The sequence below is a fragment of the Hypomesus transpacificus genome, chromosome 7, assembly GCF_021917145.1.
Source record: "Hypomesus transpacificus isolate Combined female chromosome 7, fHypTra1, whole genome shotgun sequence".
Classification (NCBI taxonomy): domain Eukaryota; kingdom Metazoa; phylum Chordata; class Actinopteri; order Osmeriformes; family Osmeridae; genus Hypomesus; species Hypomesus transpacificus.
In genome coordinates, this window is record NC_061066.1 from 3,636,200 (window position 1) to 3,662,794 (window position 26,595).

Sequence of the window (26,595 nt, forward strand, 5' to 3'; positions counted from 1 at the left end):
GAGAGAGATGTATCGACTGAAAACCCCATGATGCATTTCCTGATAATATATGCGACAGCAGATCGGGGCCTGGCTCTTATATCCACGTAGATAAACGCAGGGTTTGAATTCCGAACCAGGAAGGCACAGCTGTGTTGCACCATCGCCTTCAGGGAACAGCATACAAAAATATATATATATATATATATATCACACACACACACTTCCAGGAACATGCCTTGAACGTCCAAACGATTCCCTAGTCCTGTTTCATGACATCAAGATCCTGGCATGAGTTCATCAATAACTGTCAAATGCAACCCCTTTTAGCGATGGTTGCCTCAAGACACGCACAATCTCTCCAGCCAAACAGGAGCTGGGGCCAATCTGACAGTATTCGGGGCCCTACTCTCATCGAATACATCTCTGCCAGACCAATGTCGTCCCTGTGGCTTTCGAGCACTGGGTCTTCCTCGGTAAACGGAGGCAGCGAGGCAGCAGCGATCCGTCTTCCATGGTGAACAGTGAAGTCGATATGGATCTCCCTGATGGTCTGTGGGTGCCCGAGGGCGCCGGAGGCTTTGCAAATGGGCCCGTTAAAAGCTTGGAAGTGGAGTGAGGGGAGAGCTCATCGCCGGAAACGCCTCATTTGAACATGGCTCGGCGGGCCGTTCCTCGAGGTGCCCCTCTCGCTCCATCCTCATTTTGACTGGGGTTCTGAAAGGTGTTTTCGCTATCGCCCATGTCGGAGGGAAAAGCCGTCGAGGTTTAAGCAGGGAGCTATGCGTAATGGGTAGATGGAGATCAAAGGCCCTTTAGTTCCGATCGTGGTTCATCATGTGGCTATTTTCTTGTGCCAACTCTGTTGGCTTACCGCCGGGATTGTTTTACTGCTAAATGCTGCTTGAGCTTTCAGCTGAGGTCTTCCAGAGTGTTCTGTTCAAGACAGGGGGGGGGGGGGGGGTCAAGCACACCGCAAGCACCTTGGAACAAACAAAGCGTTCATAGACCTGAGGTTTGTGAACGCAGCCCCATTTCTAACACCTTTCATCGACTGGCCACAGTTCATTTGAACACAGCGAGACGGAGGGACCCGAGGAGAAAAAAAAGAAAGCGCTCAGGAGAAACTAAAGCTCTACCTTGATCCCCCCAGAAGATTGAAACCGTTTGTTCTGTGTGTCCGCCCTCTTTTATAGGACGCCAGAAGCTTATACTTTCGGAGAATCTGTCGAGTCCCAGGGATCCCCCTTCGGTGTCTTCCTCCACCACGAGAGACACAGACAGTGCCCATTCTCACGAGTGGCACGACAAGTCGTCTCCTTGATGTTCATTTCTGTGGTGACAGACTTTGTACCTGCCACACTTGTTTACCTGTGTGTGCGCGGGCAGAATACTGCTATACTGCTTGTACGACATTAAGGATTCATGCCATTCTTCCAGAAATAAGCTGTATTTCTTTTCTAGGATGTGAAGCCTCCGTAATGTACCTGGCTCTGGCTCATGGATGAGCACGCAAATTAAGGTGCCACAACTTCTCCTTTGACAGGCTGAATGGATGTTTGAACCAGCATTATCTCAAGGGCATTGTCTCTCGTTTTCCCCAGGATTCAGAACAGTGATTGTTTGAGGCCTGCGCGACTGCTCGACCGCTCACCAAAATAAACCGTCCCATTCGCCACACTTGCGTATGCAGGTCTACTGAGCGCTTCCTTCTAAACCCGCAGACGCCAGCGAATCATCACAAAATTAATCAACCAAGAGCCTCTTTATTTCCCATAGACTGTCTGTCATGACAAGATTTAAGTGACTTGTTGTTTTCCCTGCTACAGTTTTTATATAAAAAAGGAGGCTTAACTCACTGCGTAACCAAGCAGGTGAAATCGCTGCAGTGTAGCTCGACAATTCTCCAGAGGGACACAATAAGCTAATTCTAAAGCAGAAAATATAAAAACGTTCAGTTTCTTCTTGCCTACTCTTCAGTCAAGAACATTGAGTTTAGCGTGTGCTAGCGGAGCCGCATGTGTGTTCTGCTCCTCTGAACGCTTGTCAATAGGTCGTCTGTGGACACAAACTCCCATGTGCGGGAGGGAGAAAAAGTCACCCGTCTTTGTCTTTGATATTGACCAAGTCTGATTGTCGGTGCCGTGTTCACATTACACGCAGCGCCGATCAATTAAATGTGAATCGATTGTGGAAAATGGACATGACTCGTGCAGGGAGTGTAGTGTTAGGGCATTGGGGGGGGGAGGGGGGGGGGGGACTGTACATTCGGTGAGCAGCACAATTCCCTCTCAGAGTCCAACAATTACACAAAGCTAACGGCAATACTTCCAGCCTTATGAATAAGATCCTGTGAGACCACTAGCTGGCACCCCTTGACTCCAACACTCATGTCACAAAGCAACAAGAATGGGTTCACTACTACTAAACAGACATATGTTGCAAGATTGTTTACTAATGTAACATTAACATACCAACCACAACAACAAATGACAGTGAATTACACGAGCATCCTAATGGGGTTTGATCCTTCTATAGAACGTTTAGCACACTGTAGCCTCCATGATGTTGTACAAACTCGACAACCGAATGGCTGAAAGGTTCAGGCTACATTTCCAGACATCCTCAAATGTATTCTACTCAGCCCTCAGGTAATCCAGTCCAACCATTTAAATATTTATAGAGGGATGAGGCATAGTACAATTGACCCGCTGTACAGCCCCACTTCCGTTTTGACAAACATTCGCCCGTGGATATGCACTCATGTATTCACAGCAAAACAAAAGTCCCTTTGTCAGGGTCACCGAAGACACGGGTGACACCCAAAACAAAACAAGGTGGACAGCCCTCCCCCTGCGGTGAGCACCATGTACCTCCAGTGTTGACATTGTCAGGGGTCAGCATGCTGTACTGGATAAGAAGAACACAAGAGCTACTAAGTCCCTTCCTGGCATTCATTACATTCCCGTTCATTTGAATGGATCGTTAAAGATACCACTGTGTTGTTGTGTGGTTGACCGGATCCTCAGCTTCCAACTTGAACACCCTAAGGTGCTGAGAAATATGTCCGAAAGTAAAAGTACATATTCCCAAAACCTGTCGGTTACCATCTAACTGTGGTTCTCTGGTAATGTTTACAGTTTCAACGTCAACTGAACTGAACAGTTTACGTACATCCAGGAAAACTGAAGTCCATATATTTGGGTGATGCAGTTGTCTGTGAAGCGGGAAGGGAAAACGGGAATGAGAGGCAATCGGAAGCGCGGCCCGGGCGATACGTTACAATATCTCTCCCCATCCATCAACAGCCGCTCTCCGCCTCGCCATGCGCCAAAGCTGTATTGCACTTTAGCTGTTTGATTTCTCCACTTGTGAGTGCCACATTAGTCACCATTACTCCACCGCCGCTTGTCGCCGTACGGCTTCACGACGACACCAGGAGACTTCCAAGCCCAAACCTCCGGTCTCGTCTGTCATGGAGCGACATATGACATCAGGGCGCTGTTACACCCTCCGGCCTAGAGGAGGCTCCACCTGAGGGCTGTGGACCCCCCCCCCAGCTCAATTTGCCTCTCGGCTTCCTGTAAACATTTTATGAGCTGTGTGTCATTTCCTCACTGATGCCGATTGTTGGCTGAATGTGAGTGCAATCGGATTGATATCATGTGTCTCTCTGTTCGACTGGGTCTCTCTGTTCGACTGTCTCTCTGTTCGACTGGGTCTCTCTGTTCGACTGTCTCTCTGTTCGACTGTCTCTCTCTGTTCGACTGTCTCTCTGTTCGACTGAAGACCTGAGATGTGGAGTTAGACTACCCCTGGTGTCGCCTTGCAGCCATCCAGGAGCTGAAGCCTTTGGAGCCTGTGGTTGGGTGGTTTGTGGACAGCGTGTGCCTGTTTTCATTGTGCACGTACATTTCTCTCTTTATTTACATATGATTAGCAGTCCCGAAAGTGTGTGTGGGGTTTTTCTTTCACAGACAACACACGTTTCACCCTGATCTCACCCTGAAGCTGTAGTGCGTGCCCTTACACTGCAGATAATTGTGAATGGGCCTTTTGCTTTGAGCTTTGAGCTTTGAGCTTTGTGTCCCTGCGATGAAGATGAAGTTTAGTGATGGAGACAGAGGGTGTCCTTTGGGATTGCTTTGAACCTCTGCAGCTGTATTTGCTTGTAGTCCCTCAGTAATGCCACCAATGCTAATATCAATGCATACATTAATTCAATACAAGCTCAGAAGGACAGGCAATAGGCGCTTGCTTGCTTCCAAACTTGCTCCAAAACTCCATTATGTGTTTCTGCCATTATATAATATGACAATAACAGTCTCAAAGTCTCCAAGGCATTAAAGGAAAATAAGGAAATAAGACTCCAGAAGGAAAAATTATATATCTCACTCACAATGCACTCTGTTAAATTGTTTATTGATTTCCTAAATCAGTCAGGATTTGGACAGAAAATGAGGCGGTGGTGAAAAAAAGAGATGATTCCTTTCTACGGAAGAAGCATAAACCCTGTCTTTTATTCATCAACACACTTCATGGCAGATAATGAGGAACATGCTGGAAGTTAAAAGTTGTCTGCGAAATCCGTCAGCCGTGTCCCTCTCTCTGCCTCTCTTCCCCTCTCCATCCTTCTCTGTCTGACAACGTCTCTTCCAGGCTCTCACAATGTCGCTAGCAGGCTAATAACCCCGAAATGCAATAACACAATGACTGATTCTCTCCAGGGGATAGCTGGTGAGAACAACAGACATAAACCCAGTGGCCTTCTCTTAAAAAAAGTTTTGAGCTCCAACGGCGCCATCGGTTGCCCGGGCTTTTGTCATGTTTGGGATGGGGTTCTAATGTGTAGTGATACACCATGCAGGGCAATTCACGTGGGTGTGATGTAGTAGGTCAATATAAATCCAGAGCCAGCTGCGAGGCCCTGCTTCCTGTGTGCCCCGGGGCAGAAGACGCTTGGAAGGCTCTCTGCCAGATGGGTGGTCCTGCCACAGTTCAAGCCCCGGCCTTGTTAGCTTCTGACCTAATTCATCTGTCGTGCGTCCCCCCCCCCCCAGTCCCCCCCCCATTGTGGGCGGTGTCTGCCATCATCGTGAGGAGGGGCGGGGGTGGGGGTGCAGCGTTGAGTTGGAGAAAGCAGGCCTGGCTATACTCAGCCACATGCGATCACAGAGGGCCATCTGGCGTGTCACATTGTTCCCATCATTATCCGCCGCGCCGTGTCCCCCTGGTCGGAGAGACACTGAGCGAGTGTCGTCGCGCGAGAATCGATGCCGTCGCCGCTCTTTGAGTGGCAGGCTGGCGCTGGCGCCGGCTACAGGAAACGGGAGGTGAGGTCATGGTCGGCTAATCGTCGCTGTTGTCGAGGTAGCTGCACAGACACTGATAACGCAGATCATGTACATCAGGCACACAAAAAGCTGCCTACCACACAATAATTCCGTCAATAAACACTAGCAGCTTTGATGCATGCAAGATAAATTAGATGGACCATGTGATGAAATATCGATGCGGAGGGCTCAGTGGAAGGCCGCCAGAAGTCCTTCCCAACTTTTAATTTTCACAAATACAAATCTTCCAATAAATCCAGCCATGATGAGAATGTATAGGTAAGTGGTTCAATATCTCTGCTGATCCTCATTAGACTGTTAACACCCACTGCTTGGTTGATCCGAGGTGGCACCAACAGTGAGGTTACAGTATGGTTGTGTTGAGGTCAGACTGATGTAGGAACAACATACAAGGTTGTATATTGGCATACAATTCTCTTATTCCGGTTCGTCCATTCTGGTGAAATATTGCTAAACGTAAATACATGATGTAAGCTATGTGCTATGTTTGTTGTCAAGCCCAGCTGAATGGTCCAAATCAAATCGATTCCACATTCCGCTGTATTTCAGTCTTGAGCAGATCTCAAGGACCTCCATTGTCTGAGACTCAACATCCACACGAATGCAACCTGGATGAATCCGTCCCAGCGAGCGTCATCATTTAGCTGCCCTAATTCCACCTCACACTGGGACGAAAGCGCCGCTTCCTCCATAATCTCCAATCAGAGAGCAGGAAGCCGGCGCCCCGCTCCTGTGAATCCCAGCGGGGGCTCATCAGGGCCTCATCGGCGTCCCGCCACGCCGCGCCGACAACAGCTCTCAAAGACGTGATCCATAACTCCCCAAAATAGACGCTTCATATTCCGAGCGTGATTTATGAACCAAACGGCATCACCGCTGAACAGGGGCGGAGGTGAAGTTCAACAAAGCTTTGGGGTTTTTTTTTTGTCACTTGACACGACAGGGACAAATGGGGCGGGAGGTAATAGCGTTATCTGCAGAAATGAAGCTGATACCACCTAAAAGAGGCCATTACCATGTGTGTGCTGATCTAATCAGAACAAAACCAGACGAGGACGATTGTAATTATACAGCTACAAATCTTTGTGTATGCCCGGCAACTTTCTGCAACTCTGAATACCTCAGCAGGCACAAGACGGTGGGAATGTGCCGGAAGATGCTGTCTGCCAACTCCGCGCTCATCACCCAGCCTTTCAAAACCATGTCCCATTATAGGCACTTATATACACCATATTTATAATACGGGTTTGCCGGCCCTCCCCTGCACGTCGGGCCTAACAACACCCTGGAACACGTACTTTATTGACGATAAAGTACTGCCTCGAGTACCTTATTGCTTAAATATATCATCGTTATTATTTCAATGGATTATGTTTAACATATTTTCATTGCCAGTCTCCTACAAGTGTTTAACCTGAGTGTGTGTGTGTGTGTTTGTGTGTGTGGGGGGGGGGGGGGGGGGGGGGGGGTGTTGAGGAGGAGAAACTGGAACAGTTAAGAGTTACTGGAACCCATCTCTGTTTTACCATCCATAAGAATTGCATGTTTTTCTATAAATACTAACACTTGTGATGTGTTTCTGTTGACGAAACGGGCTGGCCAGTTGGGGAGAGGAGGAGAGGTCTAGTCTTCCCAGACTACAACAAGATAGGGAGGAGAAGCAAAGGAATGGAACCAAGTTGTCTACCTCCTTTTCTCTCCTTTTCGTGTTTTTGTGGTTGAATGTAGCCCTTCGGTATGCTTCGGATCTTATGCATTTTCAATTTGCTACAGGGACCATCGAGATCGATTCAATGGAACCGGATTGAATGGGCCGTCCTTCGGACACAAAGACAACGCCTGGATTTCTCCTCCTGGAGAGTGAAGCCTTGTTGAAGAAGGTCTAGGGAAGTCAGAAGAGAAAAAAAGGGGCGACGTGGAAGATGACAAAGGCCGCTCCACCAAGGCCATTCTGGTTCCACACAGAGCAAGCGATGCAATGGAGCATCCAGCAGGAACAGTGGAGAACTGATGCTCTAACACCAGTGTGGTGAACTATCGGAGAGTGAACGGGGTAGGTCATCCAGCAGGGAAACAGGAAGGATTGGTCTGACGTTTGGTTCGTCAGAGGCGGGCCTCCTTCGATGATCATGATGTACGAAAAACATGTCAGTGTGTGGTTGTTATGATCCAGTAATATCAATATATTTTTTACAGTCACAATTTGAGGTAAGGTTACAACCAAAAGCCCGGAATCCCATAATCTTCTTTTGTAAATAGCCTGGGTTTATTTTGGTTGGGGTGCTTTGCCTAAAACTATCATTACAGGAGAGGACTTGAGCCCCAGTATTACAGCTGCAAACAAGGCTTGTGGCTATAAAATGTACCCCCCCCCCCCCCCCCACACACACACACACATACACACACGCACAAACATCTCCAACCCCTATACACACAGAGTTATATGAATAAACCAAATATAACCACTTCCTGCTGTCACTGCAGGGGAGGGGGGGGGGGGGGGTGGTCTGTAGATACGGTGGTCTAGTGCCCCCCCTACAATGAGCAAGCAGCCATCTGTAACCGAGGGCCTTAAATCTCTCCCCTGGGTTGCTGTGGAGGGGAGTGATGACGGATTGATTACAGCTCCGAGTCTCTCCCCCGCCACTGATGGATCCCCTCCATGTTTCTCCACACCTCCTCATAGAGGACAAACTCTGGGCGTCATCTGTGAAATATCAGCCCGTCGCTTTAGGTTTTCCTACCAGTAAAGCATCTGGGCCCTCCCGAGACCAGAACCTGCTCTACAGCACTGACTGTCATGGCTGCCATCACCTGAATCGCTCTCATTCTGTGAGAAACGCTTGGTCATTCCCGTGCTGTCAACTCGGTGGCCATTTTGTTAAGATAGGGAGCCATTTTAACTCTCTTCATGTGACTTAATATATTAATATATGATATTGAAATACTAAACGACTGGCCCCGTATCATTCAAACCGAGCGCAAGCTCGAAAAGGTTGAGTGACAAGGGGAGTTTAGAGAAAATCTACCTCTTCGTTATATCTGAAAGATAGAGAGAGCTGATCATACATATGTTATATTTTAACCTCACATTCTACAATATCTGTCAAGAGTCCAAATGATTGTCGACATATTGTCAGTCAGAACACGCTGGAGAGATAAAACAATTGGATCAGAAGAAGTTACAGACGAGTCTAGGAGAAGGCTTTCATCACAGCAGGTTGCTGTACCGTCTGAAATTGGAGAACTAGCCACCCGTCCTATAGAATTGAACATGCTGAGTCGAGGCGTTTTTTTCTGCTTTGGGAATTAAATGTCAGAACTGGCCCTTAGGTATGGGCAACCTTTACTTTAGGAAGTCCAAGTAGGGATACAAATATCAAATGGCCCAGGATCAATGAAGCATACCTTTAACAAGGTGAAATGCAAAAACAGTGCTACATGCTTTTGGTTGTGTGTGTATTTTGTTATTTTTTTACAAACCGGTCAGGCAATTGATTGTGAGTTAACAATTATAATCCTGTACATTCCTGTCTTGGGACTATTTCTCATGTACTCCTACAATACTTGGAATGAAGTAAATGAGGCGATTTTGCTTGTTTTTCAAAAGCTTTTTCCACTATTTCTGGCTGATTTACTCTTTCACAATAATAGAATAATTTGTAGAATAATTCATGCAAATCAGGACAGTCAGTGTAAACCATGTTGTGTCGCTCTAGAGGACTTTGACTTCTGGTCTCCTGTATACTACTGGGATTAGATCCAGGTCAAGTGAGAGAGAGAGGGAGCAAACCAAACCAACAGACTTGTTCCTTCCACGGCAGAGTGCTGCCCAAAACACCCACAAATGAAGCATCGCGGATTGCTCAACATTCCAAAGCACTGCACATGCATTGTTTCTGGAACAACAACTGGAATGCTATGAACAATTTGACAGCTCAACATCGGGTAAGGGCATTAGCCCCTAAACCCACCGGAGCCCAAACCCGCTCTCCCAGCCGTGGGTCCTCCTCTCCGTCTGGAGCAGTGCATGCTGGGATTACAGGGTTTAGAGACTGATGGCTGTACCAGACCCATCAATCATTATTACTTCTCAGATGGGGAAGTTGCGCAGAGAGAAAGAGAGAGAGAGAGAGAAAGAGAGAGAGAAAATTAGAGAGAGAGAGAGACAGAGAGAGAGTGCTAAAACAAGCTGTGAGAAGGTAAGGTGAGGACGTGACAGACAGGGAGTCTGAATTAAACAGAAGAAATCGAGTATTAATAGGATGAAAAGGAGGGAGTCAGAATCGAGGCGAAAGAAAGAGAGCGAGAGACAGAGAGGAAAAGATGGAGGCCTGTAGCACTGTGTGGGTAAAACCCGATATGCGATGCAAATTCCACACCTCACATTGATCCCACACTCTGATGGGAATAGAACTGAATTCAGAATTCAGACAGGGGACAAGGCAGCCATATTTTCTCGTAGGGAATATGAATAAGAAAACATCAAAAGAAAAATGAATCCAATCAAAACAGAGGCAATGACACAGAACGAGCCTTATCTTCCAGACGGGGCCGACAAATGTTTTCTCGCTGACGAATTCACTTTAGGTTCCAGTCCCATCACCCCCCTTCTTGCGCCATGTCGATTCCCTGGTGTAGAAAGGCACTCTGATTGGACTTGGCCATTCAGGCCTGAAAATCTATTCCATCAATATGTGAAATAACCTTCCCAGCTTTCCCCAGTTGGTTAGATTATCTAAACCCACTCTGCTGCAGTCCATGATGCTCTGCTCTCCAACGTGACTGAAACCATTGAGATAGTGAAACTGACACACACCTAAATGTCCCCTGCCCAAAAGCTGAGGCAAAATACCAATGGTCATACCTACAGTATACATCATGCTAATGCATTATGTCAACTGGATGCCAAGTTGTCTTGCTGTTTGCACCTCAGTTTTTCAAATGGGACAATCCAGATCCAGGCTCCCACATTCAGGGCAGAACATTACTGGAGTGAATATTTTCCAAAGCCCAAAGTGATCAGGACCCCATCTCTGGGTGCTCCATCATCACCCCACTGCACATTCTAAAATAAACCCTCAGTCTATCTGTATGTGGGTCAACTCTTTGATCGGATCTAGGCCTGGGTTATCCGGCTGGATGAAGCTGCCTTGATTTGCCCCCCCCCCCCCTCTCCATCAGCCCAGGCCGGCACAGCAGCATGGCGTGCTTCCCTGAGGCTCACACACACACACACACACAGTGGTGCTTGTGTGGGTTTGTCCATGGGTGTTTGTAAGTACAGTATGCATGTGTGGTATTGTACATGTGGCCTCCTGCAACGTCCGTTATGTCTGTGCGTGTAGGCCTCTGAGAGTGCGCCTCAATGTGTGTTTATCTGCGCGTCCTCACCAGAGTAACACGGGCTTAATTATAGGCTCACGTGGGAGTCACAGTGGGGCGTACCACTCAAGACATGCCAATGAGCTCTAACTACCCTTAGGGGTGCGAACCCGCCATTGAGTGAGGGAGGAGGAGGAAGGAAGGAACAACAACAAGTAGCACAGACGTGAACAGGGATGTGACTGAGACCTAGAATTCACCTGCTCTGCCTAGGCCTTTCCTAGGCACCAGACACTGTCGACACAAAACACAGCGAGCACACAGCCACCCGCACGCAAGCCCCCAGGCCGGCTCGACACAAGCAAACACAAATCCACAGACGTCTAATTGGCCCCGTCGACCCGGAGTCGGGGGGGCCCCCCCCCTCCCTCCCTCCCTCCCTCAGTTGAACGATCTGTCGGGAGATTTTCAGGAGCGAGATCTACGGGACGGCCGTTCAATCAATCTGTCTGGGAGGCAGCGGGAGTCGGCGCCCCAAGGCATGGACTCTGGCTGTGGCCCTGTCTGTCATCCTCTCATTTCCATAGAGCACAGTTTAGTGTCCGCCTCCCAAAGGAACCCACACACTCCATCGCATGCCACTGAGCTTGTTACATCTAATCTTTTTGAGACATAAAAAATACAAAACACACACTCCTTCACAGTGCTGCTCCACAGTAGGCCATTCCTTCTCATTCCTTCCTAACATACACCCCCCCCCCCCCCCCCCCTCCCTCCCCCCAGTTCCACAGCAAAAACACGCTGGCCGTGCGTCCCGTTAACACCACGTCTCCCTCTCCCATCTGTCCTGTGGGTCGGCTACTGGAGGAGTCGCCGTGTTGTTCAAAGCGACATCTCTCTCCGCGCTTTCCTGGAGCGTGAATTTTTTTACGTTAATGAAGCCACAGCGGCCTTCATTCCCATCTTTGTTTCCCTCGGTGCCGATGGCGTTGCGAGGAGGAAGCGGGCAGGAGAGGATATCCTTTTCCTCCCGTTTTCCGAGAGCGAGCCGAGCGGGGAGTGGTCCCGCCGACAGCAGTCGTTTCTCTGCGTGCTGCTCACGGGGAGCGGTCACAAGTGCATGGGAGAGGACACCTAAAATGGCAGACCACAGTAAACCATAGGGCTGTGGGGGGGGGGGGGGGGGGGGGGGGGGGGGGGGGGGGGGGGGGGAGGGTGTTGGAAACCACAAAAGTATGCCTAGTATTAGGATAAAGGCTCTGCATATCACCCAATATTTAACGGGATGAAACTTTAATGAACTGAATGACAGCTTTTCCGTGTACTGTGCATGCACATTTCATTTTTGAGAGCAAGAGAAAGAGTAGCAACTGTTCCATAAGTGTATCTTTTTTAATAAAAATCTCACCAAGTCTGAACCGTTGGGGATTATTTTGTCTTCTTACCCTTAGTTTCAACACGAGAGGAAAAACAGCCATTCAATTCTCCACCCCATTTCAGTCGAAACTAGGAAGGAAAAATGGCCTCCTCTGAAGTATTTCCTGCCTCAGGGTTGGCTGCGGGTTTCCTATAGATTAATCAAGACCTTTTATACCCTCTCTCCTGACTGTGCTGAAGTTAAAGTCCCATTTCCCCCCCTCAAAAAAATACAAATAAAGCACTTTAGTTGCTGTTATAGCATTTCAGGCCTTTAACAATTGAACGCTGCACACTGATTTAATCGCAATTATTAAAGCTTTCTGCTGTGTAAAAGGAGGTTGAATAAAAACAGGGAGCTGTTTTCGTTCGCTGTTTTCCTGGGAGCACACGGCGTTAAATGAACGATCGCCCTCTAATTTGTTGCCCCAGTGGTGCGGCTGCCGTTGGCGAGGGCGACTTCCAACGTCTATCCCCGCTTTGTTGTCGTTCTCGTCGACGTTTTGTCTCCCCCCCCCCCCCCCTCTACTCCTTCCAATCATATGACTGATTACGCAATTGCTATTCCAAAGTTGCGAGCGACAGGGTAATTACAGTTGAGGTGATATGCAGACGCGGTCCTCTCAGCCACCAGTGGGAGGTGGTGTGGACGGGAATATCAAGCAGGCGGTGGAGGAAAGGTCTACGTAACACCCATAGGGTCTGAGGCATGCCACAGTCAGACACGACGGATGCCTCAGGTGAGCTGTGGGCCGACTTGGAATGACATTTCGTTTGCAATAACACCCCAGTCTGTTTACCATCATTCATTGACAGCATTTGCTGTTGTCGTTTGGAATGTGGTGGCAATAAAATAGGTTGACTTTTGCACGTCTATCCTACCTCTAGGGTTCAGAAAAAAAGAGACATGCAAATGTATTCGTTTATAATTACATTAAAGGTGCTGCACAGCACATTTCCTGCTAAGTTCCCCCATCACGTCCCGTATCAGATTCAAGACCCTGGTACTGACCTTCCGAGCGGTGAACGAGACTGCACCCGACTACATCAAGTCTCTCCTCCAGCCTTACACACCCACCCGCCTCCTCTGGTCTTTTTCTGACCACCGTCTGGTGGTCCCACCACTCAAGAGCACCCGCTCCCAACCCAAGCTCTTCTGTCTGGCCCCCCAATGGTGGAATCACCTTTCCCACCTCCATCAGAGACACTTGACTGTCTCCCCACCTTCAAGAAAAGGCTAAAGACGCACTTATTCCGGGAGTAGGAATGATTTGCCGGACGTGATGTTAAGTTTCCTTCAGGAAAACAATGACTCTTATTGAGGGACTTGATTCTCTTGTTGGTTAGTTGTAACTGATTTAACTTCTTGTACTCGCTTTGAATTATATTATTGTTGCTTGCTTTCCCACAAGTACACTCTTGAGGTTGATGTTTAATTGTAACTTGTTTAACTACATGCTCTCATGTTTCTTTCCATTGGCACTTATTTGCATTTCAGATTTTATGCTTCATGTTTTGGCTACCCACAATGTTTTTGGGGCTATCTCGTTGTTCATGATCATTGACCTATGCACTTTTGTAAAGCTCTCTCTTGGAAGCCGCTTTGGATGAAAGCTAAATGAATACATGTAAATGTAAGTTTGAAGGTCCACTGTGCCTATCTTCTGAAACACCATGAGCTGGTCAGTGGCCAGTATGGGTTCAACTGCAAACAGACATCTCTCTCTCTTTCACCCTCTTTAAACAATGCAAGACATGTACAGTCAGTGACTCGGCTCATAGCTAGGTTCATTTCTGGATGCCGTGCACATTGTATAAAGGGTTTTCTGCTGAAAATGTGTTAGTTAAGGTGCTAGAATGGGGTTTTCCGTCAGACTGGGGGGGGGTGTCTAGTTTGTGCTAGTTTGACTAATGTGTTCTGCAGAGAAGGGAGACTGGCATTTTGGAATGGAAGCGAGAAAACAAGACAAGTAACACGGCGGATATCGCTATTAAATTATAAAAATAAAAGAAATTGTGACAACGTAGTTAAGGCGGCAGGCGTGTGTTGCTCAGGCGGCAGCCTTAACTGAAAAGTGCGGGGGGAAACCCTGGTATCTGTGCTTGCTTGCTCTACAAGTCGTTGTTCTAAAGACTCTAAGATGATATCTCTGTTGGGTGTCATTGGTAATAATTGGGAGCAACCTAGAAGTCTGAGAGTGTCAGTTAGATGTAAGTTAGGGGTTCAATATCAAATAAAAGATCTTCCATCTTACTTACCATTACTTCCACCAAACACGCTCTCAGTAGGGGCCTACAACAGTTCATTTCACCATTGAAATTTGAACTATTAGATGTAGGTTATTCTCAAAGGAGAAGTATCATACCCATTCCTATGTTTTCCGTACTTCGCCAAATGTCGTGGTTTTCTCTGGAATATTCCGCCCCAGCCCTCCCCTCTCTCTGCCTCGTCGACTGGTGCAGAAGACAGCGGAGGTGTTCATGAGCGATCTGCTAATTTCCCTCGGCTGGTTCATGTTTTATGCTGCACGGCGCAAATTACATCTGATCACACCCTCGCCTCCCGTTCCCCCGCCCCCGCTCCCCACGCCCCCCCCCCCCCCCCCTTTCGGGTTCCCATACTGCATTAACAGAAATCCCACCACCAATGACAGGAAATGCAATTCAATTAGAGTCTGGCATTATGGCACCAGGGTCTGGGACCTGACTGTGGGGCGTACCAAATGAGTTTGTGTGTGTGTGTGGGGGGGTCTGGCCCCATTGACACGAGTCAAACACCTGGCATGCTGAAGGCAGAGGGGCAGGCGTGGAGGGATGGATGTCACTGCATAAGATGTGCTTTGAAGAGTGCTAATGTGCTCGACTTAAACAACGTATTTTTAGCATCACATTTTCCACGATGCATATGGAATAGTTACCTTATCGGTTGGATGTGAGATTTCTACAACAGCAAATAAAAAGTGGAAAGTGCATGCAGATAACTTGCAAATAAGCCAATTGGGTACAGACACATTTACATCCTATTAAGTTCTCCCCCAACAAATAACATGAATATTTGATGTTCACAGAGAATTGGTACATTGGTAAACAATTGTTTTGCCTTTTTTGAAGTCCCCCCTTAAACAACACAGGATGTAGACACTGGACAGAAGCGCATCGAAAGCCCATTTTTTTTAATGACAAAATATTCAAGGTGACTCTCCAGATTTGAACAAATTTCCTTCAGCCACATAATCAAGACTGAACAACTGCACCCGTTTCCGCCCAGGAGAGTCGGCGTATTTGGGTCACAGGCTAAAGCCGCTCCCCCGCCGCAGAGTGAGCAGTGAGGTCATCCCGGTCCTCGCCTTTCTGCGTGCGCGTGCGTGCGCTCGCGCTCATGCTAAGTGTGCGGTTGTGCGAGCATGTTCTGAGTGGTTGTGTGTGTGTGTGTGAAGTGCCTGGACAGCCTCAGACCTGAAAGCACCACTGAGACAGGCCAGAGAGGAGAAGAGGGCTAGGTGTCTGTAATGAGACTCCTGAGTCGACCTGACACCGCTACACTGACACCACTTGGCAGGAGTTCGAATCCTGCAGGCGCTGCTGGTCCTTTTGTAGAACCAGGAGTGTGTGTGTGTTCGGTGTGTGCGTGCGCCCATGTGTCTGTCTGTGTGCCCGCTCCAATATTTCTGTGCTACTGTGTGCCCACTAAGTAGTACTACAGTGTGTCCACTAAATAGTCTCCCCCCCCCACACACACACACACACGCGTTGGCATTGGCGGTACTGGCACAAGATCCCTCCAACCTTTAACAAAAGACCCTGTCGCCATAGGGACTCAGGACGAGAGAGGAAATCTATAATACACCGTGGCAAGGTTGAATCACTGAAATTTTGATCAAACTTTCTAATCTTGATTCAGTGTGGAGAGAGATAATGATGCCGCCCACCCCACCCCCACCCTGCCAGCTGGGCCTTCAGACTTCCAGAGTGTGCAGGGAGTTGCTAATCAGGTTAGTGATGTGTTGTAAGCGATAGGGAACCTTGTCTGGCCCAATGTCACATTGGTGATTTATCCAACATCACACAAATGAGTTGTTGTAATGCTGCAATCACACAGCAGGCAAGGTCCCCCCTTTAGGCCTGTGAGCCTTCTCTGAATGCGATAACAGGTGAAAGCCACTAACATTTTAGCGTGCGATTGCAAAGGTTACAGATCGCATGATGCCGGCAGTTTTCTGAGGGGAACTTCATTTCGTTATTTGGACAGATAATCACCCTGATTATTTGGTGAAATGATAATTGGCCAGCCATCCGGTACTTGCATTGATTATCTGCCTGGGTCTTTGCAGCCTGTGATGAAAGTGGAGGATAGAAGTGCCCCGAAAGTGACTATAAAGTAAACAAGGATTCGGACCAAATGAAATGGATGTTGGCTTCTTATCAATTCAAGCCCAGTAAATTCAGCGGGCTTTCCAAGGCAGGGAGCCCAGATCCGCTTCTCGCTAACTGATTGACTTGGAAAGCGCCCCATTTGAGACCCTGGTCTGACCATTTGACCTTCGGGTCGATTTCCCATCCTGGCTAGGGTGATATGCCTTTTCCTCAGGAGTTGACATGTCTGACCTACCGACTTAAGCATCCAAATGACTAAAGGATCCCGACCTGAACCATTCAAATGGAGAAGCTTGAAAAGAATGTGTATGCGAGCGTTGGGAGTTTATGAAGAGAAAGTGAGAGAGAGCGCACATTATTTAGACAGAAAGACAGACGGACAGAAATGGACGGAGCGGAGGGATGGGAGGCAAAGAGAGAGAATCAGGGAGAGAACAGCAGCTATATCCCCGCAGGAAGGCAATTACCCAGAGGGCACTCTGCTGCAGCCGGACCCAGAGTGATATGAGAAGTAGAGTTTTATCAGCCTCTCTCGTTCATCAACCTTCCGGAATGAGAGAGAGCTGCCTCAACTCCCCAAGAATGTAATCTCTCTTCTTTCTCCTTCCTTTCCTCTCTCTCTCTCTCTCTCTCTCTCTCTCTCTCTCTCTCTCTCTCTCTCTCTCTCCCCCTCTCTCTTTCCCACCCTCCCATCTCCTCCAAACTCCCAAACTCAAGTATTTTCATACTGGCCCCTTGTCGCTCACTTATCACCCCCCCCCCCCCCCTACAACCCATTCCCCTCAGTCCTTTCACTCTTTCTCCTCCTCTTATTCTCCTCCTCCTCCTCATCTCTCCCTCTCACCGTGGCGATACACGTTATTACAGTCAGATTTACAGTTGAGCCCGCCCCATGGAGGTCATTTTTACGAGAAGGCCCTTCAAAGCGAGTCTATGATGACGGCTGCTGATGGATGGCGGCTTGTTGTTGGTTTATTAGGGGGCTGGGGGGGGGGCAGACAGAGAGGGGGAGGCAGGGAGCGGCTGCCATAGACACACTGCTGGCTCTGACAACACTAAAAGGGGAAGTTCAGCCATTTCAGGTCCACATGAGAAAATAGTTCTTTCTACACTACCAAAACACAATCCATCCCAAATGTCCCAGTTTCAAAAGAGACTAGAATCTCAAAAGTATACAAAGTGCCCCGACAACAACCAATTCACTTTTTGTGTCGACTTTGCGCATGGATAATTTGACTCAACACTTCGGCTATGCCCTGCGCTGTTACCCAAAGAGCCAGTAACAATAAAGTCTTTGTTGTCACCGTTATCATTCGGAGCAAAGCCTTATATAATGGTCTGAGGTGTCTTTTCTGTGTAGTGTTTGGTATGCATCGGTTTAATGTTTATTGTGCCAAGCGAAAATGGATGAGCTAGCATTTTAGCCTTCCTCTATCTTGCCCTACACACACACACGACTGCACAGCTTCAACCCTCAGGCTTCCTGTGTGATGAACAGATAGCAGGGAGAACCCAATTGTAAAGACAGAGCCTTGGCTCCTTCCTAACTCAATACCTTGATGATAACTTGTTTCACTGTTCTGGACCATACGGGATAATACACCGTGCAGCCAGTTGAACAGACCCCGTCTGAACCTTGAAGAAAGTTCAGGAAATAGCTTGGAGAGGAGAGAGACAGGGAGGCGGAGGGAGGGAGCTCGAACTTGAAACAAAACCCCCAAATATTCCCCCAAATATCAATTTTATGCCCAACACTTCTGGAGTCAGGGTCACTTTCAAAGGCTTGGCTAAGTTAGTCTTGTTCTTTGACTAGATATCCACTGCTTCAAAGAACCCAGTGTCCATGACAGGTTCTTCACAGAGAAAAGGAAAATCTACAGTAGACTTTCAATGCATTTTTAATGCATGTTTTTGGAATACACAAATTCTTCATTCATATTTTTTCCGCCTCGCTGGATGCAGTGCGGAATCCACCCAACGCAATGAATTTAAACATCCCCAAAAAAATGTCAGTAAGAATGTCTCCCTCACCTATCCAAACAGGGCAAACAGTGGCATTCCTTTAAAGTGACATCACCATTTGCTACAACAATGACAAACAAAAAAGACACAAGAACCACACCAGCAGACCTGTGGAAGTGGCGCCAATGCATGAAATCAGTCTATAAACAGCACTTAAGGGTCAGAGTGGGAAACGGATGCTACTTTGTAAAAATGGTGTATGATGTTAGCGAGAGATGGTAGGAGGGGAACAGACACCTCACTCAAGAGTCTGTGCTATCGAGTAAAAAACTAAAAGTGACGGGGAGGGGGAGGCCTTGAGTTTGTGTGTGCGAAAGAAGGAATTTTTAAAAGGTTGTCTGGAACGAAGTGCTGGGCGAGGTTGAGCCAATGTTTGGCCCGTGGCGAAGGCAGCGGCGAAAACACAGGTGGTTGGAAATGGGAGCCCCCTGACGGAGTACCTTCAAACACCACCCTGGAGCTGAGAGAGGGGCGGGGGGAGAGAGGGGCTCGGTGGGTGGGGGAGCTGCTAGATCTAAGCCCGTCTCAGGGACTCTCTTTCCACGGCTTCTTGGCTCGGAGGCAGAGAGAGAGAGAGAGAGAGGCAGAGAAAGAAAGATCTAGAGGGAGGAGAACAATACGCAGGGAGTACGCGATCACCTGAGACTCACGCAATACAGAGCAACCGTCAGGTCAAAACCTTCCAGAACATGGGGGGGGGGGGTTGTCATACAACATTTCAATGTGGATCTCCAACAATAGGACTTTAGAGATCTGAGCAAAGCCATTGAGGTGGGAGGCTTTTCATAGCTTGACTTCATACCTTGAAGGCGCGCCATACAAAAGTCAGTCCTTGGGCATTTCCAAAGCCTTTTCATCACAGCGAGACTCGAAACCAAATATTTGCAGAAGCTTCAATAGAATGCAATGGTTTCTGCAGGCATTCTGTAATCTAAATAAACTCAACAAACACAGGCTTTCGTAAGGCAGGAAAACAAAGTGAAAGCAATTGCCAGATCAAATTATGCTCGCGGGTAGATAAGCCAAACAAAAAGAAACTCACTTCTGCATAAGCTCAATCTAAACCAGCATAACAGACGTTTTCTATTGGTGTGACAACAGATGGCTGAGTGGTTAGGGAGTCGGGCTATTAATCAGAAGGCTGTTGGTTCGATTCCCGGCCGTGCCAAATGTTATGTCCTTGGGCAAGACACTTCACCCTACTTGCCTCTGGGAGAATGTCCCTGTACTTGCTGTAACTGTGGTGTTCGTCGATCTGCATTTACATGTGTCTTTACATGTATGGTGACTATGTCTTGGAGTACATGTGCACAGATCGAGCTTGTGTGCGTGCGTGCATGACGTACAGAGGCAGCTGTGGGTGAAGCTGCTGCCTCAGCTGGGGTAGTTGCAGAGGAATCCAGAGGAGGGGCTCAACACCTATTTCAAACTGTCAGCGGTGAGGGCTGATCCAATTATTCAGACAGAAATGGATGTCATTCAAATGTCAAAGCCATTTCAGAGACCTGCTCAGTTTCAGGCACATGCCAGGTCCCTTAATTAAAACCATCTCAGAGTGTATGAATCTGACGCAGAACACTGGATGCAGCTGTGTGTATGTGTGTCCTTCTCCCCTGTGTGCATTCATGTGCGAGTAACTTTGGTTTGGTTTTCAAACTCCGTTTGAAACGCAAATGTTGTATGCTTTGCTTACTTCGTGCAAGGTCCTGCGTTTCTGGAGAGAGCGTGTGTATGTTGGACAGACAGGTGGTGGAACCTAGCCTGGGTAAGAGTGCTGCTTCGCTTAACGGCTCGTCTCCCTGCATCCCCGTTCCCAGTGTGAGCCTGTCTCCTCCATCTCCTCATCTCCCTCTACCTGTTCCTTCCCCCTGAACACACAGTCACAACACGGCGGGGACCAAGCCAGAGGAATACACAATCGCAAGCAGGTAGCAAGGGGTGTCATGCTGCAACTCTAATGGACTGGCTTGGCTGAGGAAAGCAATTGGAGGTCCGTTGGCACGTATAAGGCCCACCTCATACCGCTTGGACGGTGGATTTTATGCTCGCTAGGCGTGTTTTCAGAGTTTTTTTCATTTTATTTTTTAAGCTGAGATGCAATGCTTCACTTACATTTACATTTAGTCATTTAGCAGACGCTCTTATCCAGAGCGATTTACAGTAAGTACAGGGACACTCCCCCGATGCAAGTAGGGTGAAGTGCCTGCCCAAGGACACAACGTCATTTGGTGTGGCCGGGAATCGAACTGGCGACCTTCAGATTACTAGCCCGATTCCCTAACCGCTCAGCCACCTGACGGCCGTGGAGGAGAGCAAGGTTAAAGGGATTGGTTTGAAGGCGAACGGGCCTCGTCGAGGGGCTCTCTCAAGACTCTCTTTCCTCTCCTGTCGTCATGCCCGGGAAGAAGGTCTTTGTTCTCACCTCCCGACATACGAGAAGAAACACCCGTACTGAATCCCCCCTCCCCCCCATCGCCGCTCTCTTTCACTCCCTCTCACTCTGCCCCACTGCCAACACCGTCCACCCAAATAACATCTGTCAAACGGCCGCGCCGTGTTACCATGACTACGCAAACCCAGGGATGAGGGTGTGCGTTTCCCTCCCTCTCTCTCTCACTCTCCCTCTCAGATTATGACGTCACGTCGCCTCTTCTCACAGTTTGCCAATTAAAATCGCTGGGTGCAGCTGGGTCGTCTTAACTGCTACAGTAGTACATTCCATGAGAGAGCGACAGAGAGAGAGAGAGAGAGGACGAGAGAGCAAGAGAGCGAAATGTACCGACTGGAGGAAAATGGCTCATCCAGCCTCGCGTCTAGCTATCACCACCAGGGCTAGGTGCTCTAGCAGCGACCACAACAACATTTCTATGGGGGAAAAAAGGGCGATGTTGTCCGGCTAAGGAGTTAGAAGTAGCCCTCTGTCCACTGCAATGGGAAGACAGCTGCAGCTGTGGAGTCCCTTTAGTGACTCCCTCGTCCATCCATCTCTCCCTCCATCCTCCTCATCCCTCTCTACTCTAACAAGTAGTTCAGTCTTTGGGCTGGTTTCGAATAAAGGGCCTGATTGATGCCGTCTCTCTGGGCAGGCAGGTCCAGGGTTTCTAATGAGCCCTTGATGAGGCGAGGGAGGGAGGGATTTGGGGCCTTTGGCATCAAACCCCTGCTCCTGTGGAGGAGCCACAGATCCATTGATGGGGAATCAAAAAAGGCCAAATTCAACCCGCAACGGCGCAATCCGGATAGTCCGAATTGAACTGTTGTTTCAGGCATCATCAGTGTTAAGTGCGGAAGACGGCTAAGTTGTTGAATAACGACTGGAAGGAAGGAAGGGACTGTCCCAACACTTGCCGATGTGAATCTCATCTCTCACTCACTGAAACAGAACATGGTGCGAAAATCCACCGATGGATCAATAATAATAATTGACACAAGACACTGAGGTCAAACGCCTTTTTCTAAAATAGATTACCAGGTTAACGGTTTGACCCCCAGTGATGAGATAAGCCTGTGGACTGATGAGGAGGGCCGTATGTGACAGAACAGTTGTTAACGAGGTCTCACCAACACCCTCTCATCCTTTTTTCTTTTTTAACTTCCCCCGATCTCCCTTCTGTCGATGACTATCAAGGAGAAAGATCCGGACAACTGTAAACCATCCAGTCAAATGTCACTCTTGTTATGGTCACGCTCGTTATGGTCACCCAAGCGAGACTCTGAGAGGTGTCGAGTCAGCGAAACCGTTTTACAGATGAATGGGAACAATGGCGCGTGTGAACGGGTTTCGCGTCTGTTTTCAGGAACCCGTCACGTTCCGCCGTTCTCCTTTGAGGAGGAACCCGTGGAGGGTCGACGAAAGCGAGATCACACGACAGACAGAGCAGCTATGATGCCTCGCGTCGAAAGAGGGATTCCAAACAAGCGTGCGCGAAGATGAAAAAGGCAGTGCAGCGAGGAGGAGAGTCATAGCCTTCCACTTGGAGCAGCTGTTACACCACCCTTCCTCCACCCTCCACTTCTCCCTGTCATTGGCCAAACAGGTGGCATCCATCTCAGCTGATGTGGCACAGTGGGTTCTGGGCCACGCGTGCCCGCTCCGGTGCCCAGCGCAGGATTTTCACGCCTGGCATACCCACCACGCCTCTACGCCCACCCCCCTCCCCCCTCCCACCCCCACCTTCGTCACAAGACAAATCACAGCCATGGGAAAAGTCGAACCAGGCAGGGCTAACCTGTGTCAAATTGAAGGATGGTGTGTGTGTGTACACCCAGTCCCCAGGATGTTGAATGCGATCGAGAATGTAGAGCCAGGTCATAGGAAACAAACCAAATAACATGCATGCGTGAATGTGTTCCATGTGTCACTGTTCGTTTTCCTGACGTGTTTACATGGGAGGACGTTTTCTGCTCTCCTGAGCCGTGTCAGTGTGTGTGTGTGTGTGTGTATTGGTACGTGAATGCTCATGTGTACCGCAAGTGCGCACATGCTCGTGGTGCGTGTTGCGCCTCAACTAAATGCAGCGGCTCCTCGGGGTCTCCACGCTCTTTGTAAAAGCCGTCCGCCCACGCTCCTCTCTGCGCTTCTCTTCCTTCTCCAAAGCCCCCCCCCCCCCCCCCCCACACACACACACACCTCCGTATTTACAGAGCCAATATGGGAGGAGAACAGCTCCTCTAGGGAAACCCGAAAAGCACAGCGTCGGGTCATGAGACATGGATGCCCACTGTGGGGCTGCCAGGGAGACAAACCCCACCATGCGGGGGGGGGGGGGGGGGGGGGGGGGTTGTCGTTGCTCTCCCTCGCTTCCTGGTTCTCGGTCCATTTCCACATTGGGCTTTTATCTTTCCTCCCTTTCGCTCCCTCTCTCTGTCTCTCCCTCACCCTCTCTCTTGCTCTCTGGACATACATCCACCCTGGCCCTAGACAGGCTCGTCAGACGGGCTTGATGCGATGACTGACTCGGCCTCCCCAGGCTGTGCAACTTGTGCTAGGGCAGCCTTGGAGGCGCGCCCCCCCCCCCCCCCCCCCCCCCCCCCCCCCCCCCCCCGCTGGGTTTCCGCTCGGCGCGGACATCGGTCGTTCGGGTGCCTTGGCCGCCCTCTCGCATTCCCACAGCGGAATCGATATCCCGCCCGTCAATGGAGTAGTTATGGCGGCATTAGCATCATTTCAACAGCGCGTGATGGGGAAATGACAGTGCCGCGTTTCGATCGGTCCCGCATGCCTATCCTCCCCTCCCTGTGATCCCTCATCCCCGGGAATGGGTGCAGAGATGAAGAAAACACGATCAATCAAGGAGACGGACACACTTTGCCGTCTCGTGATCAATGCCGCCCATCCAATATGGGGGCGCAACCCGATGCCTTCAAGCGCTGGGGCTGAAGCAATAAGCTCGTTTCTGCACAGAAAATCCTTGTTTTCAACCGGACGCAAATGACCGCTTGGCAGACAAAAGACAGTGGGGGCCATATTGTCTGGGAGATAAACTGAACATCCTGCTGTTTGTGGGCATCTTATTAGATATACTGGGCCACGGTTTGAGGTCTTTGATCCAAAATGCTTTGATTTTCCGCGAGTTTACACTGTGTCTTCCCATTGTATTGTTGTGCAAAGACTAATAAGGAAGAGCAAGGATACTACCAGCCAGGCGATGGATGGATGGATGGACGAATAATTCAGCCAGTTTTCAGGTTTGTTAGAGAAAGGACAACAAATGAACCAAAACAACATCTACAAGGATTTATCAGTAGTGGGAATAAGGCCTCTGTGCTAAGTGCATTTCTATAGCCCAGGCTTTATATATAAATAGGTTAAAGCCCCCATCGAGACACAGTAAGTCTATACTAGCTGGACTCCATGTGATTTAGTTGTTTGTCATGAGATTTAACCGATTTATCTACCACTTCATAAAAAATGCATTTGGATTTGATAGTGATAAGAGAATCCCAGCAGTACAGGCAACGCAACTTGGCGGGTGGGATCCGTTCGATTAGTACTGGGAGCCTCACTTGACTCTCAGTAACGGGGGGACCTGTGAACCACCAGCGAAGCGTTTTGCCCTCCCAACATGTCCAATTTAGCGCTCCCATGCGAGGACATGGATCCCTGGGGAGCGTTGTAATCCAATCCCAGGCTCAAACCGGCAGTAGGCCCCAGTCTCTGGAAGCATGTGCTCCCCCCGCTCTCTGATTGGACTATCTGCTGTGAATGTCTTGATCAAGGGCCCCGCCCCCTCCCGCCTCCCACCCCTGGGACTGCAACGACAGATTGTCCACTACAAGGGGGGGCCTTACCCCCACGCTCTCTGCTCCTCTACGCCTAATCCGCTCTTTCCTAATGCCCCCCCCCCTCTTTCTTCCTCTTTTTCCTCCCTCTCTCTCTCTCTTTATCCTCAGACCAAAATAAAGATATCACTCCAGTATCTAGGATCTCGTCACCAACATCTCTCTCTCTCCTATTTGTTTCCATCCTTCCAATCTCCCTCTCCTCACAGCAGTTGACAAGAGAAGAAAAGGGAGCCATTGCTCCGGCAGGGGAGGCAAAGATGCTGTGTCCAGTCGTGTCAGCAGAAACCAGGCAAACATAAACCAGCTGTATGAATAATAACTTTACACACACACGCACCTACCCACAAACACAACATCACCTGCATTGTGCTCACCACAAGTGCAGGCACGTACAGTAGCGAACGAATCAAGTGACATGGCTCGTGCCTGTATCCTTCAACGACTGTCATTCCGAGGCGCCCGATGCCCCATTCAGGATGGGATGAGGGGTCGTGTTTACGGAGGACGCCCAGGAGAGAGAAGCACTGCTGATCTGGCCAAGTACACACGGCTGCCGGGGCCATCAAAAAACACAGGCTCCTACTGAACCGTAATCCCCACGAGCAAGAGCCATCTAGAGCTAGCCCCACATCTGGGTGAAGGAGTACCGTGACCTGACCAGGAGCCTGACCCGAAACGATCTATGGAGAGAAAAAAAATTGATGAGCTCAACAAGCGTTCCATGACACGTATGGTCTCAATCCTTCAACTACTCCTACCCGAGCCTTCATTTGGTCATTTCAACATCTCCACATCTCAGACCGGACACTGAGCAGGATTGATAGGGTTTCTTTAAGGCTTGTTGGATGGTGACGCGCTGTAGATTTGATCAGATCCCAGAGGAGAAGTCCGGCCTGTTAAACTGTGTGTTTTAGCTCAGTGTGCGCTTGGCTCCACCGGCGTTCAGCGTGGGCACGTCAGACTTGGACGCGACCCTGCCTTGAGTTCCTGGATCCCCGGGCAGGTTGACTATATCAAGTCTCGGGCTTTCATGGAGGATCAAGGGCATTGTGATCTAAGCTCTCCATATGGATAAGGCTGATCAGTAGATCAGGTCTGCTACTGTATCACTCCACTCAAAACCAGATCAGACTAAGGGTGCAGATTCCCTTAATCTTCAATTCAATTAACAGCAATGGCAGGTTTCCAGAATTTCACACAGTGGTATCTATTTTATTTCGTCGAACAAGACAAGAAACCAACCCACTCGCTCCTACATAGAAAGAATAGTCTATTCCTTGCATTATCCTCGAAATCCCTTTAGCCGAGGCTGATTGAATGGGGGGGGGCCTTTGAATGGATAGGCGCTCGATGGATCCGACTAGACTGTGTGTGCTTTCATGAGCTCGCCGGGGACACTGAAGGGCTGCCTGCTGCAGATGGTAGGTCAGGGAGTCCAGCGCACCACCCTCCCTGGGAGCCACAGCTGCAGCCGGCCTCACCCCTCACGCGCCTGCGCCCCTCGCTGGCTGGACGAGGACCAGCGCTCCACAGTGACCTCCGTCCAAACCCCGCCAGCCGGCCGGCCGGGCCAGGTGACGGTACCGTGCGTGCGGGCAAGCGTGCCAGCCATCCCACAGAGGCGGACATGTTCTCGACACAAGTGCCCCCCCCGCCCCCCCCCCCCCGTGATCAACAGTGTGATGAATGAGGGCCTTGTCCGGATCTGACAATAGGGTACACATTTGGCCGTGGCACCTTAATGACATTAGGTCTGCATTAGGTGACTGCCCCACAAGGTTTATTGGATTGTCAAAAGGATGTGACAAGATTATGAGGGATGAGGTCGGTGTTAGTGCGA

General features: G+C 49.2%; 1 protein-coding gene across 1 annotated transcript in view; it reads right to left on the minus strand.

Moving 5' to 3' along the window:
- The window catches only part of tmem178b (transmembrane protein 178B), a 59,978-nt gene that overhangs the window by 31,562 nt on the left and 1,821 nt on the right, over positions 1-26,595 (minus strand). The window lies entirely within an intron of this gene.